Genomic DNA, 12704 nt, shown 5'->3' with positions numbered 1-12704 from the left:
GAATGCCAGGTTTCCACAGGACACAAGAACCCTCCACGGTTTTCGATTCTGGAGGCTGTATTTGGCAATAGAAAAGAACAACAGAAACTTTTGTCAACAGGCTTTGGGTTCTCCACACCTCGGAAAAATGGCAACTCTTGCGAATAGAAGGTCTAGAGAAGTCTACAAGGAATGTGTTCAAAAGACTCAGCTTTGGCGCTAAAATGTGGCAAACGTGTACCGGTATTGTCTCTTCTATTAATTTGATTGCATCACCAGAATTGAAATGGTCGAGTCCTGCCTTGTATTGTAAAGTCATCGTCCATGAACCAGAAAGTAACCTGGTAGCCTTTAGAAATTTTTTAATTTTTAATAATAATAATAATAAATTTTATTTGTGAAGCACTTTATATTTTACATCAAACCTCAAAGTGCTACAGTGAGTAAACATAAAACACATAAGACCAATGTATCAAAAAAAAAAAATCCACTATAAATAAAATAAAACAATCATAAAAATCACAATTGATATGTATTTCTAAAAAGGAAGATTTTAAGTCCTTTCTTAAAAAGTAGTCCGAGAGGGCGTTCCAGACGAGGAGCTGCGGCTTCAAAGCCCCTATCGCCCATCGTTTTAAGCCGTGTCCTGGGCGAGACCAGACGGTGCTGTTGGCCTGACCGGGTCTAGAAAGAGTTCGGTGAGATAGGTGGGGGCCGCACCGTGCAGAAAGTGATGGGTATGTAAAACAATCTTGTATTCTATACGGGCGTGAATGGGGAGCCAGTGCAGTGTGAAGGATGGGAGTGATGTGTTTGTGTTTCTGCACCCTCATCAGGACTCTGGCAGCACTGTTCTGTACATACTGGAGCTTCTATTAGGAGTGCATTACAGTAGTCCAGCCTGGCGGAAAAGGCGTGGACGAGCTTCTCTGCAGCAGAAAGGGAAAGGGAAGGACGCAGCTTGGAAATGTTACGGTGGTGGAAGAAGGTTTTGCAGATGGAGGTGACATTGTTGTCAGAAGAGAGGTGGGGGTCAAACTTGACCCCCAGGTTTGTAACAGAGGGAAAAAGAGGAATAGTGTGACCAAAAAAATTCAACAGAGGTGAGAGGAGAGGAGCGGAGTTGATGAGGCGTACCGGTGTGAATGGCTACTGTTTTCGAGCCATTTAGCTCCAGGAAGTTTTGACTCATCCACGCCCCCATCTCCTCCAGGCAGGAGCTAAGACGGGCAGTAGAGGTAGCGGGTGAGCTGGTGAAATTGATTTCAATGTAAAGTTGTGTGTCGTCAGCATAGCAATGGAAATTGATTCCATGCCTGCTGACAACATGGCCAAGGGGAAGCATATACATGGCGAAGAGGGAAGGGCCGAGTACAGAGCCCTAGGGGACCCCACAGGTGACGGTGTGGGGGCGGGATTTTGCATCCTCCAGAGCCACGTACTCGGTCCTATTGGTGAGGTAAGAGGGAAACCAGTGAAGGGGAGTGCTAGTGAGACCAATGTTGTGCTGGAGGCGGTGTAGGAGGATGTTGTGGTCAACAGTGTCAAACGCAGCAGAGAGGTCGAGAAAAATGAGGAGGGAAGTTGAACCGGAGTCAGAAGTCATCAGCAGATTGTTAGTGACTCTGATAAAAGCTGTTTCTGTACTGTGGGAGGGGCGAAAACCACATTGGAATTTTTCATACAGACTATTGCATTTGAGATGGTTGTGTAGCTGGGTAGAAACAGTTTCTTCTAGGAGTTTGGAGATGAACGGAAGATTTGAAATTGGTCTGTAATTAGACAGGGGTTCAGGGTCCACGGTAGTTTTTTTGAGGAGGGGTTTAATGAGAGCAGTTTTAAGGGTGGATGGCACAATGCCGTTTTCAGAGAAAGGTTTATTATTTCGGTAATGAGGGAACTAATAGAGTGGTGGTGAGTTTTAAGCAAAAAGGACGGGACTGGATCAAGGGGACAAGTAGATGGTTTGGATTTGCAAATGATGTTCTCGACCTCCTGCTGCGTTTGAAGAAAGAATTTAGTTAATTGTTGTGTGAGGGATGAATTATACGTGTCAGGGGCAGCATTGGTTGGAGGTAAGAATGATGAGCGGATTATGTCAATTTTTGAAGTGAATACAAATCAAGAAACCGGTTAAAATGTATTTCTGTAAGGTGAGTCTGTGGGGTGAATCTGTGGTTTGAATATATGATTGATTGTGGAGAACAGTTTTTTGGAGTTACCGGGATTGTTGTTAATGAGTGTAGAGTAATAAACTAACCTCACCTTGAAGAGAGCCTTTCCATATGATCTGCGATGCTCCCGGTAGGCCAACTTATGCACCGTCAGGCCAGATTTTTTGAAAGCACGCTCCAGAACACGGCCAGACCTCTTCATCTCTCAGAGTTAACTCTTAAACCAGGGTGCGGAACGGGTGAAAGTGACAGTCCGGGTTGTTAATGGAGCATGAATGTCTAAAATGGAGCTGAGGCTCGTATTGTAGTAATCCACTAAATCATTGACTGATGAGAGGGGAGAGGGGGAGAGCTGTTGGAGATGCAGGTTGAAAGAGGAGTCAATGTTTTTGATGTTCCTGAAGGTGATATTGCATTTTGGTTTTGCGAGGGATGAGGACGTAGGGACCCTGAAGGTGATCGGAGACACCGACATTGTACACCTATAGGCTAGTAACTGGGAGGGAGGCAGTTATTACAAGGTTCAGTGTGTGCCCCCTGTTGTGTGTGGGGCTGTCCACAAACTGCTGAAGATTTAGGCAGTCCAGAACCTGATTGAAATCAGAGGCCAGTCAACAGTTGTGTGAGTCCATATGTACATTAAAATCACCAAGAAGCAGAGTGTTGGAGTAAGGTATACAGAGTGAAATTATGAAGTTATGGATATCAGAGATGAAGGATGGTTGTGGTTTTTTTGTGGGCAATGAATGAGTGCTATTGTTACAGAGAAAGGGTGACAACACTTGAGAACCAAACTTTTAAAATAATCTACACTCGGCACAGAGACATTTCAATGCTTCTGCGATGGATAACAGCAAAGCCACCACCCCGGCCAGTTGTGCGGGCTTTATGCAGATAGAAATACCCGGGTGAGCAGGCCTCATTAAGGGATGCATAATAGTCAGGCTGTTGCTAAGTCTCTGTTAAACATGGTATGTCAATTCCTTTGTCCAGAATATGGTCGTGAATGAGGCCCGATTTATTTGACTGTACATTCATTTGTTCAAATGTAATATGGACGTTAAGATCCACTTTCTTGAGAGAGCGGAGAATACTGTAACCACTCCAGGTCTTCCAAAGCGCCGTTCACTCCAATCCATAACAGGGCCGGGAGTAGCGTCGCTCTGATGACTCAATCGATGACGCAACCGATTTGCGACAGGACGCAATGCCGACCAGAGTGATGTGATGGAGCAATGTTCACCGCTCTTGGACAAAACAAAGCGGCGCCCTGACCTCCGATGAATGTAATGGGGTCGGTGAGGAAGATCCAGTGAGGCTCCGCTGATGGTGTGAGTCCGGATCGGCTGCGTCGACGTGGCAGCCAGCAACATGCTGCGTGATGAGCCCTCAATGCCAACAGCTAGCCAGAGTCCAAGTGAGCAGCGATGGACGGCAGCCACACAGAAAAGGTCAGTCCACAGCCCTCACGGGGACGACACCCCACCCCCCGCAGATTCCCAGCTGAAGGCAGAGGCAATGCAGGGTCTGTAGATTTTGCTGCAACTGATGGGTTTCAGTAGTGTGAGAATAGCAATGGCTACTACTGCTAGCATGGCCGTGCCCCACAAAAGAATGCCGGCAGGTATTGAAAGCCATTGTGAAACGGCCAGCTTTCAGAGGTCGGGTGTCATCAGGACATCACAGACAGTCCAGTCCAGCTTGAGATTTTTAATTTTTTATGCAGGGAAGCGCCGAACAGACAACGCCAGCGTCCTCCCCGCAGTCCGCAATTATTCCCTGCAGTTTCACTCAAAGCTAAAAGAGCTCCCTTTTTCTCACAATATCCAATTTGAACCAGGTTGAGCAAGTGAGAGAGGAGTGAATGAACAATGCGAGCAAAAATGTCAACAACAACACCACTGCTAGCAAACAGTTCCATGTGAAGGCGCACTGCCAGTGCAGTGAGAAAGACAATGAGAAGCAGGTCAGTAACATACTGCATGGACGGTGATGAGAGACCAGTACATCTAACAATGAGTATGTCCGTAGTAATTACCGTGACGTTAGTAGAGGAAGGAAAGTGCGGTGCATCAAGAGAGATCCTCTTGCAATCTCAGCCTATGGCAGCATAACAAAGAGATGCCCGAGTCATCCCTTATTTCAAGCTTTATCAAAAAGAAAGTTTTAAGTTTACTCTTGAAAGGAGAGAAGGGTATTTGACCTCCAGACTGCATCAGGAAGATAGTTCCACGGAATGAGGAGTCTGATAGCTGAAGGCCTACCTCTCATGCTACTTTTACTTATTTTTTTCTTTTTTGTCTTTTTGGGGGGACCACAAGTAATTGTAAACTCTGAAAGCGTAGGATTAGTTCAGCCACCGCAAGCTCTTCAAATGCCCCATGCCATTAAAATCAAATTTTCCACAGTTTTATGCATAGCATGTTCAAATGCGTTTGTGACTTGGTTTACAAAGCTTAAAATATTTATTTATTTTCTTTCTTTCAGTTTTGTGAATCATTGACTTCATTTGCGGAACAATGTTCTAAATCTGCCCCCCCCCCCCTTCTTCCCAGGGTTCTGACGCAAGGGTTTTATTACACACACAAAAATATATGGTGAAAACAACAACAATTGTGTGTGTGTGTGTATGTGTATATATGTATGTATATATATATATATATATATATATAAAATCAGCAGTCATTTCTTTAAATTCAAATTTAACTGTTTTTTCTTGTCTAGAAGCAAAGCTAAACTGCAAAACAAACAATTACTGATTACATTACTAATACTACAAGTATTTTTTACTAATAGATGGTATAACATCACAAATTCAGTAATTAATTTCCAGTGCAACGTTGGATACACTCCCCTTTAATGGACCAACTTCGAGCGGAGAAGAGGAGGGGCTCAGAATGAATTCGGAAGTCTACAAAACCATTTTGTTTGGCAATTACAGAAAAACGCATCCAAACTAGTACTACTAATACCTTTCCAATACTTCTGGTGGAGACTGTAGGTTAGACACTCCTTATTCAAGTGTCTTCCCACTTTGATGCCCACTCAACTCAGAAAAAACATGTGATGACACCTGCGTCGTGTGCCCAGCTGCCAACCGCAGAGGAGTTGAGGAATAAACTATTTCAGTTTATTTTGGGATAAACTCCCAAGTATTTCAGAGCCAGAATTGTGCTGTGCCTTTTTCAATGTAGGCTTTCACACACGCTAAGAATACATTTTTGGGTTGTAAGCAATGCAGCCATACCTATACACATACAGTCTGCCATAGAGTGCACTCTGGGCTGCTGCAATGGAGGTGGATTAGAGATAATAATAAAAAATCAGAGTACAACTGCGAACCAGTTATCATCACCATGGAGGTGGAAATATGATTCCTCCAGGGTAACCAGGGCATCTAGCTGCCATGGCTGCCGCAGAGTTCACTGTGGTTGGCCACAATTCCACCAACGGCTTGCTGATTTTCAATCAAGCCAACACAGTGAAGACAAGACGCCCACATATCGGCAACTACCAATCAGGGGCAGACTGCTTTCCATATCAAATTAAGAACAACAGCAACCCAATCAGAGCAAAGTTTATTTTGACAGTTAAATTGAATGGAAAAATGGCCCATAAAATGACAAGCCTTTTTGACTAGTGAAAATAGATTGAAGAAAGGCATGCTGGCCATTTCTAACATACATTCTTTTGAAAGGACAATAAATACACTTAAAAAAATATTTTAAAAAATTAAATAAACTGTGGCCCATGTAGAGCTTTGTACGTATGTAAGGGATTTGTGCTGCTCTGTTACCGTCATTAACGAAGATGCATTTTTTTCAATCTGTCTAAAAAAAAGCGTCATGTTAAACAAGGTCAGCAGCTTTTTCGGAATACAATGATGGCACGTAAACACTTTCAGACCTCAAGAGAAAGACAATGATAAAGAAAGATACTGTAATTTGTCCAGGCATTTATAAAGTCCAAGGTCCATGTTTACGGTCTAATCTTATTTAGCGCTTAAGTGGCCTTTCTGCTGGACAGGAGAAAAACGCATTCTTCCATAAATTAACCTTTGGCATTTCTTGACAGAGCGCAAGGAGGATTCTATCTCAGTTCCAGTGAGCGGCAAAGAGTCTCTGTTGTGGCTCATATGCTCCGTCCCCCGAACTCTGCGGGATCATAATCACCCTATGAGATGTCAACAAGAGTTAATGAATATTGCCCTCCACGAAGCCGGGGTAATCTCTCCAACAAAATGTCCCCTCATTTATAAGATCTGCCATAATACCGAGAGGGAAACAGACAACATGCAGGGCTCAACCTACCACAGAGGGATTTTTCACGCTTTGATGCTTAAGCTGTATTCCGTTCTTTATTTATTTTTCTAGTAGGTTGAAATTGGGTGCAGTTATTATTAGGGGATTTGTTGCAAGAGAAGACAAAGAAGCAGTCTGCAGTCGTACAAGGAGTGTCTTTGTCTTATTTTATTATTGGTCGCTCGTTTGTGTTCTCGCTCCACTTCACTCCGCTCTCTCTGATCACCATCGGCTCTCAGGTGTGAACAGGTAATTGGCTTAACCTCTTTCATGTCTCCATTTTGGGGCAGAACATGTATTCTGGTTTCATAAGGCAGAAACTACTTTACGGTGTGACTCTTTCATACAGTTTTTGAGAGATGGAAATTTGTGATTTGAATGAGAACTTATGTTGTATAAACTCAAGACTGCACTGGATTTGACGTCTGAATGTGAAATGATCATGGCCCCAACTGTGTTCATTTCTCGTTAATTGTTGGTTTATTGAAACCATTGACAAGAGTGTCTCCACAGACCCACGAAAGGTGGAGGTCACAGTCCAACTGGAAGCCTCCTGCTACCATCTCTGAACTGTGATTGTTCCTTTAATGCCAGCTACTTCCACTGTTTGTAGAAGGTTTTACCATTTTGACTCGCCCTTTACAGCGGCAGGTGGCAGACTTGCGACCAAGGTTATCAAAAGCATTGAGGCACTCAAGATCAAACTTACAACTGTGCCGTCTCTTGTTTCTATGGATCTTTCACGCCCCTTCATCTTGGAGGTTCATTCAAGTCAGGGTGGCCTGTAGTGACAGCTGAGCAGGCTGGTAAGGTGAGACCCATTGCTTTTGCCAGCAGACATCTAAGGCCCACTGAGCGTAACTTGGCCAACTACACATGAAGTTTGGAGTTCTTAGCACTCAAGTGAGCCATGATTGAAAAATTGAGGTAATATCTGCTGACCATAAGTGTTTGGATGGGAGTCGACATCCTTCCCAACAGCTGCCACCCAAACCACTCCTCGATTGCTACTACCTCAAATTGGCCTAGCCCCAACTGTACCAGACCTTTCTGGAGGCCCTGTTTTGAAAATATGTCTTTGAATGAAAATGGCTGGCACCACTACAATGTTTAGGGGAGTACTGCCTTTTATTTAAAAAAAAAAATGTGTTTGGGTCCATATGTATGTGTGCGAATTTCACTGCTAAGTTAATTATTTCAAAAATGTTCTAATTGATTTATCATTTGAAGCATAAATATTTATTTTCACTATGGTCAGGTTTACATCCAATTGTTTCGAAATTTTCAAGCAGATTTAATGAAAATGCACAAAACGGAAATGCGACTTACGCCCGTTTCCATCTGTTCTTCTTTTAAGAATATTTAGAGGGGGCTTTGCCGCTGTAGGTGGCGGTATACACCATAAAGATGTGATCCACCAGTAATTTCAAAGAAGAAGAACAGGAAGCGACTGAGCCGTGCAATGACGTCGTATGAGTTTGCTTTTGTAATTCTTGACTGTAAACTGTAGCGTTTCTTTGCTGTTTTCTATCTAAAATAATAAAAATAGCATTAATTCTAAAAAGATTTCTGTTTTGTTGTCCCCCTCAACATACCTTACTGTATCGTCCGTTTGGGACTTCAAATGTACGTGTAACATAATATCCGGTTAAAACATGTGACGTAACATTTTTGCAAGCGGTTATTCGCAAAACCATTTTCCTTTTTTCGATACGCTTCAAAATCTACCCCCTCTAAGCGTAAAAACCTTTTGCGAATTTTGGGCCCCTTTTCGAATTTCTAGCGTTTTTGTTCAGTTTTATTTTCACATTTCTTGAAAATTCTAATAAAAATGGGTGGATGGAAACTCAACTAATTACAACACCTTGATGTCCATGGCCCGCACACAATAACAACATTTTAAAAAATATAAAAATTCAGATGAATTGTTCAGGAAGTTAATTTTTATAGGTTGGCAGCTGTGCCACCATAGCCAGCCTCTCGGCAGCCTCTCCTCTCCTCTCGGCAGCCTCTCCTCTCCTCTCCTCTCGGCAGCCTCTCCTCTCCTCTCCTCTCGGCAGCCTCTCCTCTCCTCTCGGCAGCCTCTCCTCTCCTCTCGGCAGCCTCTCCTCTCCTCTCCTCTCGGCAGCCTCTCCTCTCCTCTCCTCTCCTCTCGGCAGCCTCTCCTCTCCTCTCCTCTCCTCTCGGCAGCCTCTCCTCTCCTCTCCTCTCCTCTCCTCTCGGCAGCCTCTCCTCTCCTCTCCTCTCCTCTCGGCAGCCTCTCCTCTCCTCTCCTCTCCTCTCCTCTCGGCAGCCTCTCCTCTCCTCTCCTCTCCTCTCGGCAGCCTCTCCTCTCCTCTCCTCTCGGCAGCCTCTCCTCTCCTCTCCTCTCCTCTCCTCTCGGCAGCCTCTCCTCTCCTCTCCTCTCCTCTCCTCTCGGCAGCCTCTCCTCTCCTCTCCTCTCCTCTCCTCTCGGCAGCCTCTCCTCTCCTCTCCTCTCCTCTCCTCTCCTCTCCTCTCCTCTCCTCTCCTCTCCTCTCCTCTCCTCTCCTCTCCTCTCCTCTCCTCTCCTCTCCTCTCCTCTCCTCTCCTCTCCTCTCCTCTCCTCTCCTCTCCTCTCCTCTCCTCTCCTCTCCTCTCCTCTCCTCTCACAGTGGATCCGATGCAGCTGATCGGTATGTATGTATGGAGTTAAATTAGGGTAAAAAGTTTTGTACTTAAAAAAAATAAAACTTGAAACTGAAAATTGTTGTGTTGATCTTGAATTTTGCAAAATATAAAAAGGTATTCAAAATAAAAATAAGCGTGTGAAACGTTTTTTCGGGTCAAAATTAATTTTGATTCACTTCGGTCAGTCCTTTTTGCTTCTATATATATTTTGACATTTAAGGTCTTATTTTTTTCCAGTTTCAAATCTTTTTTTTCAGTTTCAGACTTTTGACCCGATTGTTATATGGGGGCGTGGTGTCAACTGAGCGGGGCGTAGAATCATGAGTGACAGCTGCACAAAAGTGCTTTGGAACTACCCCCAGTGACAGTGCCTTCAGGGAATGTAGGAATTAAAAGAACCCTTTACTCAACACTTATATACACCCTATGCGTATGATTGGCAGCATATGAATTTATCACAGTGACAAAATTCCTTTTAAAAACTTGTTTTAGACTGAGCGCCAATTGCGGTCTTTGAGCGATTGATTATGCCAAATTTTGTCATACAACAGCCACGTTTAAGTCTCTGATATGTCTGACGTCTATTTGGCAATTTAAACGCAGCGTAGTCTCCCGTTTGCTTGCAAGAATGGTGTCCGGTCGGTGTTCTGTCAGATCAGCATACCTCGTCAGATCAGCATACCCCTATGGTAAACTCGTATATGTTGCCTCACCCTAAACTCAACCAAACACACAACCTGTTTTTACTGCGCAGACCTGTTTCCTACAGCACATGCACAGAAGTGCAAGGTATGCTACTTCGACGGGTATGCTGTTTTGTCGAGACACCGGACGCCATCCTTGGCCTTGCAAGCAAGCGGGAGACTACGATGCGTTCACAGTGCCAAGTCGACATCGGATATAAGACAACCTAAATGTGGCTGTTGTACAGCAAAATCTGGCATAATCTATTGCTCCTAGACTGCAATTGGCGCTTAGTACTGTCGAAAACAGGTTTTTAAATGGAACTTTGTAACTGGCATCAATTATGCTGCCAATCACACAAATATGGTTTATATAAGTGTTGAGTTAAGAATTCTTTTAATTCTTATGTTCCCTGAAGGCACTGTCACTGGGGGTGGTTCCAAAGCACTTTTGTGCAACTGTCACTCATGATTTCACGCCCCGCTCAGTTGACACCACGTCCCCACGTAACATTCGGGTCAAAAGTCTGAAACTGAAAAAAAAAAAAAAAAAAAGATCTTAAAGTGAAAAACGATTTGAAAGTGAAAAAATAAGTTTTAAAACCACAAAAAAATACTATCTGAATCTGAAAAGAAAAAACATGCAACTGAAAAAAATAAGACCTGTCTGTTCCAGTAGGAAAATGTTGGCGGTTTCTGTGTTGTAATGACTTCTGAAGCCAAATTGCTGGGGATACAGCCGTTGGCTCGTCTCTAGATGTTCCATTAATTGTTCTGCTACAATTTTCTCCAGCACTTTGATACTACAGGAAGGATGGCAATAGGCCTGTAGTTACTGGCTTGGTCCTTGTCACCTGATTTGAAAACGGGTGTACTTACAGCAATTTTCCAGCTCTGTGGGAAAGTGTTTTTTCGTATTGAAAGGTTTATAAGATGAGTAATAGGATTTAGTACGGTATTGAAGTGCGTTTTTATTAACTCTACATTTAAGTTATGATAATCTTTTGACAGATATTTTTTTAGACTTAGAATAGTTTCCCTAATTTTGTTGTGTGAGACTTCTTTTTTTTTTGTTAACTTCTTTGCAACTAATATCATGTTATGGTCAGCGATCCCTGTGATGACATTATAAGATTTTGTTATTCTTTCTGGTCTGTTTGCAAAGATTAAATCAATCAATGTTTCACTATGTCTTGTGGAGTAGGTTGATTTATCATTTGTTTTTATTCCAATTTATCCATTAAACATTTCAACTTTAACTTTATCGTTTTTATCCTGCCAATTTATGTTAAAATCACCCATGATTATACATTCTAAACCCGTCAATTTTTAAAAGAAGACTTTTAAAATCATCATAAAAAGACTCACAATAGTTCGGTGGGTTGTAAATAACCATTAAATTAAATGTCATTGTTGGTGATAGGATTATTTGTATTCTGAGACAAACTAATGTTGCACTAATTGTAATTTCTTCAGATTTAAATTGCTCTTTAATATATATGAATACACTCCCACCCCTTTTTTGGTCCCTATCCCTCCTGTAACATTTATAACCAGGTACATTAACCAAGCCTGTTGGAGTGGATGGTTTCAACCACCTTTAAGATATACACAGATAATCCAAGTTTGAGTCTGTTATCAGTTTATGCATTTGGTCAATCTTTGGTAATATACTCCTTACATTAATATGTCCTCTAGGTTTTGTCTGAGGATTCCAAATAACTTGGGCATGGTTTACGGTTTGAAAAAGCTTTAGGGTTCTTTGCATGCGCGATTGGAAGTTGTGGTCCTTGTGAGGTGTCGTCATTGTTTACGTCCTGTATCTACATTACATGATACACTGCAAACTTTAGCCTGATCAATTATTACAGTACCAGTAGAAGGTCCACTAGCAGCAGGGATAGCTCCTTGGCCAGGCTGGACAGCAGGGCCAGCAGCAGGCCGATCAGCAGCAGGGCCGGTAAGAAGGCCAGCAGTATTGCAGGTCGCTGATAAACTGTTCTGGTGGAACGATTGAACCTCATCCGGCCACAATGGAAGTCCAGCCAGCTGTGGCGGAGGCCTGGCCTGGTGGAGGTCCAGCTAGCCGTGGTGAAAGCGCAGCTAGCTGTGGTAGAGGCCTGGCCTGGTGCGGTGGAAGCCCAGCTAGCTGTGTTGGTAGGTCAGTCTGGTGTGGTGGAAGTCCAGCTAGTGGTGGTGGAGGCGTGACTTGGTGCAAAGCAAACCCATCTAGTCATGGTGGGAGGTCGGCCCGGTGCGGTGGAAGCCCAGTTGGCTGTAGTGGCAGGCTGGCCTGATGTGATGAGGGCACAGGTAGCGGTGGTGAAAGCCCAGCCAGCTGTGGTAAAGGCCTGACTTGGTGCGATGGAAGCCCAGCAAGCTGTGGTGGAAGTCCTGCCAACCGCGGTGGAGGCCTGGCCTGGTGCGATGGAAGCCCAGCTAGCTGTAATGGGTGGCTGGCCCGATGTGGTGTGGGCCCAGGCAGCAGTGGTGAAAGCCCAGCCAGATGTGGTGAAGGCCTGGCCCGGTGCCGTGGAAGCCCAGCTAGCTGTAGTGGCAGGCAGGCCTGATGTGGTGAGGGCCCAGGTAGTAGTGGTGGGAGCCCAGCTAGCTGTGGTAGAGGCCTGGCCTAGTGCGGTGGTAGCCCAGCTAGCCGTAGTGGAGGCTCAGCGAACCAAGCCGGGAGCCCAGACGGACATGACGGATGACCAGCCAGTGATTGTGGACACGCCTTCAGTGATGGGGGACTCATGACCTGGTTTGATGGTAACCAAGCTAGCAGTGGTGGGAGCCTGGCCAACTTTTCCAGAGGAAGTTTCTGCTACCATGAGCGTGATTGAGCTAAACTGCTTGCTGCCCTATGTGACGAGATGGTAGGGGTCTTTAAGGCTGAATTGGAAGAGGCAATGTTGAGCAAT

The 12704-nt window shown here is 44.2% G+C and overlaps 1 pseudogene; it reads right to left on the bottom strand.

Moving 5' to 3' along the window:
* Positions 1–498: 498 nt before the first annotated feature.
* Positions 499–11810, bottom strand: LOC147168200 (uncharacterized; annotated as a pseudogene).
* Between the last annotated feature and the right edge of the window lie 894 nt (positions 11811–12704).

The sequence above is a fragment of the Leptonotus elevatus genome, chromosome 9, assembly GCF_054856555.1.
Source record: "Leptonotus elevatus isolate MCC_2025b chromosome 9, RoL_Lele_1.0, whole genome shotgun sequence".
Taxonomy (NCBI): Eukaryota; Metazoa; Chordata; class Actinopteri; order Syngnathiformes; family Syngnathidae; genus Leptonotus; species Leptonotus elevatus.
Note: the sequence above shows the minus strand (reverse complement) of the source record. Positions and strands in the feature narration are given on the sequence as shown.